This window comes from Thalia democratica, chromosome 8 (genome assembly GCF_965202585.1).
Source record: "Thalia democratica chromosome 8, ktThaDemo2.hap1.1, whole genome shotgun sequence".
NCBI lineage: Eukaryota > Metazoa > Chordata > Thaliacea > Salpida > Salpidae > Thalia > Thalia democratica.
The window spans coordinates 13,619,724-13,624,158 of NC_139172.1; positions in this window are offsets into that span (position 1 = coordinate 13,619,724).

Here is a 4,435-nt window from a genome sequence, read left to right on the forward strand (position 1 = left end):
ACAATAAACTATGTGTATAGAGAATAATCTATGTTAAAAATTTCAAATATATATTTTTTAATATGTTTAGTGTTTGTTTACGTCTATTTTTTTTTTAACTTTGGCTTTAAAATTTTTATTAGCTACAGCAATGCAAACTATATTAGTGGTTAAAAACATAACTTAATGACTTAAGGTTTTAGATATTTATCAAAAGAAAGGAGTATTTGTAAAGTTTTAAGTAAAATGTTTAACACAAACTTGTCGACACAATATTACTGTAAAAGCATCAGGTCTTCAGGAAATTTATAAAACACAATTAAAAGTAAAAATTTTGTTTATAGATATATACAAAGTAAAGTAATCACTAACAAATCTTACTTAAAAATTAGGAAATTGTATAACAAATCAACACTTATTCCGTCTTAAAGAGCCAAATCTAAAAATTAAAATTCTTAAAAATTTATAAAAACTTAAGTTGACTAAATTTAAAAAAAAAAATTATATCATACAAAAGTAATATTACTACAACAAAAGAATGATCGTAATAAATACCCATAAAAAACGCAAAAAAAAGACTACGATTCAAACATTAAATATGCAAAAGAAAAATTAGTTATACAAAAATCTAAAGTAAGAACAAGCTGTTGCTTAATTTGTTTAATCATTATGAGACTTTCTTTATTAGCTTTTACAATAGCTATCCTTTTTAGGTTTCACAATGAATTTTTTTTTATTGTTTATAGTAGACTGTGCTTTACTTTTTATAATTTTGATTATTTAGTATCTGTGACCTTACTTCTGTTCTGTTGATTTTAAACTGACTTAATAAAATAAAGGTGATAAAAATCCTTTATTACGATTCATTATGATTTAATCTTATTTTTAAAAGTATTCTTGGAGATCAAACGTAAACTCATCAGTGTTAAAGTTTTAATAAAAAATTTCTGTAATAAATTAATTAGTATATGGATTAAGTAAGAAGTTTTATTTTTAATAAATTTAACAAACAAAATTACAAGGCAAACTAGTTAGTTTAATACTAAATAAAATAACAGCTAAGGTTTAAAATCCAATATATTTGTTTAGTTTTTATCAGGGAAAGTACACTTAACACGGCACACAATAAAATAAACCAGAACTTGTATACTACTCTAAGTATTATATAAACTAATCATTTGATTACATACTCTATATACGTACTCTGTTTTATTTTATTGTATGCCGTTTTAATTGTATTTTCCTTGAAAAAAATTAAAGATATATATTATAAATTTAAACTAGATTTGTTATTTTGTAGAGTACTAAACAAAAAAGACTGATGTTTAAGCTATTATGTTAATAAATTAAACAAAAATCTTATAATTAACTAAATTAAGCATACAAGTTGTAATTTAAACTTAACGAAGCTAACAAATTGGTCAAAAAAAATTTTTTTTCTGAAGAGTTCAATTTTAGGCTTAAAATATTTCTTTAAATGAAAATCATTGCGTCTTTTTTATAAAATTTTGAAATTATTCTCATAGTAATTTAAAAAATATATTTCAAGTGTTGCTAGTTAATGTTTCTTACTTCCCTCCCAACCGCCTTTTTGTTATTCGGTACTCTGATTTTGCTAATTATTATTTTTTCTAAATATTGATTGATTCTGTTTCTTAGATTGTTACTCCTTCTGAGTACAAATAATACATCTGTTCATATGGTCTGTTGAGTAAAATATAGTTAAATCTCTTGATGTGTAATGTAAAATGGTCAGACCATAGTTTTATAGTTTTTAATACTGTTGTCAAACATAACATTTCTGGAAAAATTCATTTGGCGGTCATTTTTATTGGTTTTATGCTGTTGTTGATTTTATTTGAATGATTTTGATGACTACAAATACATTCTAATTTTTAATTCATCATACAAACATCTTCTTAAATCCTTATTAATTATCCAGAAGTTAAGTATGTATCATTATTATCTAAAAATAAATCTAAAAGCCATGATGATCGAAAATTGCTTTAATATCCTAGCAGGAAATCATAACTATATTTAAAGCTGTTGTAAAACATAATATCAATGGAGAAATCCTTTTTACGGTCATTTATAATTGGTTTTAAGTAATTGATGTTTCGTATTAGCTTAAAATGATAACTGGTTAAGTCTAAGTTATTATTAGCTAAAAAAGGTTTTTAAGCAGTACATTTTTTGTGTTGTGTTTTGAAAAAATATAAATATTACAATAAAGTTACTCAGTGCTAAACTGAGACTAGTGCACCAAGTCCTAACAGCAATTATTTTCAGCGCTTTTTTGTCGTTCAATTAACAATACTAATTATATATACGTCTGCAACTTAAGTTATATAGCAGCAGGGTTTGTGTGTGTAAACGTGTTTTTGTTACTTTAATGTACAATAAAAATACTTTAACACAATTTTAAAAAAAAGTTTTTTGTGATTCGACTAAAACTTAAAAAATTATCTATTGTATTGCATTTAGAAAATTATATTTTGTTCTAAATTAGGGGTCGGGGAACTGCGGCACTTTAGCCAAAATCTGTAGCTTGCAATGTACTAAAAAATATGTAGCTAAAAACATATTTTTTTGAAAACAGTTATAAGAAAAGGTTTTCGTAGTAAAAGCTTACACTTAGTCTCTTAATTTACACTTAATTTACCTATTATCAGTGCTCTACTGTTGCTTATTTTATCGCAATTTTAGTTTAAAATAATTTTTTTGTACTTAACACAACAAATATTTTGATATAACTGCGACCCGCGAACAATTTTTTCTAGGAAAATTAGCCCGAGACTTATAACAGGCTGCTGACCCCTGTTCTAGCTAAATGAAACCCTTTCTTTAAAAAGGTTAATATAAGAAAACATATATGCTTAATATCTAGGATATTAATGTTGTTTAACTCTAAAGTTTAAACTGTGTAAAACAGTCGAAAATATTAAGAATTTTTTTCGAGGTACTAAATTTGTCAAAACTTGCATTTTTTCTATCCTAACGCAATAAAATAGTCTTTAGAACCCAAAAAAAGTACTTAATAAAGAATACATTTTACGAAGACGTTACTTGGAAAAACTTTATTAGGTAGTTTTAGTAGTTTCCCTACTTATTTTTAGTACCATACAAAAGTTAATAGATTTTTTTTTTCAATTGTAACTAAAATTTTAGTACTTTTATTTATTGATTACTGTTTTTATAAAAAAACGGGGACGGGTAAAATATGCACAAAGAGAAACTTTTGCAAGAGAGTAAAAAATATATAAAATAAAAACAAGAATAAATTAAAAACAATTAAGAAAAAAAACAAAATAAATAAATAAAGTTACTGACCGAGAGTAAGAGGCAATAATCATAGTGAAATAAAGACTTAACAAAAGATATATATTAAATAAAATAAAATAAACTCGAGCAAAGGTGTCTTTGTGCAAAAGCTACCTCTCGTGCAAAATTGACGCCGTCCTAAATTTTTCCTTTGTGCATATTTTACGCCTACCCAGTAAAACACCGTGTTTTTTTAAATGTAAAAGTTTGCCAAAGTACTAATAAAGTTTTAAATTATCAATAGTGAGTTACAATCTTTCAAAATAAAGAGCTTTAAAAGTATTAATATTAAAAATTTTGATAAAATATTTAAAAGTTGTTCTAATATGAAATAGTCGTGTTAAAATGCATTAGCATGTACTTATTATTCCTTTTAACGCGTAAAGGAAATTATTAATTTTGAGCTAAATTAGCTGTTTTTGTAAGTTAGGTCATGTTTGAACAAAGACAAACGTTTCTTATATCTAATATAAGCTAAAAATAAAAGTTGTTTATTTTCTCTTTAAACCTTAAAAGTAACAATTCAAAAAGTAGTTTTTTATTTTATAATTTTAAAATTATACTTTTCTGCGTATTAGCAAATTTTACATGTTATTTTTTGATTCATATTTCGTTAAAAAACTTATTTACTAACTTCAACTCGATGAAACCTTTTATAATAGTTTGGTAAATTACTACGTGATAGTGTTCAGTATCAATAAATTATCAATAGCTTTACAGACCATAGACATTTTTTACAGTAGTTACTTTAGAATACATAATCAACAAATGTTATTATATACATATTGTAGAACTACTCGTGTAAAGTTATTTATTTCCTGATATTATAACAGTTTTCAAACGAATACTTACGTAATAGATTTGTTTTTTAATATTAAAACTCATACTTAAATAAAACCATTACTATCAGTCAAGCTTTTATTAGAAAACATTCGAAATTATTTTACATTACAATTTTTCATATTGTTAACCACAAAACATATCCAAAAGCATTTTGAAATACTTAGTTATACTTAGTTTTCAACAACTTAAAATGAATTAATATTTGTAGTTTTGTATACTGAAGAGAGAGGCTAGAAAGTGTTAGATGAGTTTAATTGAGCTCCTTCATATACATGCAGTTGTTTACCGATAC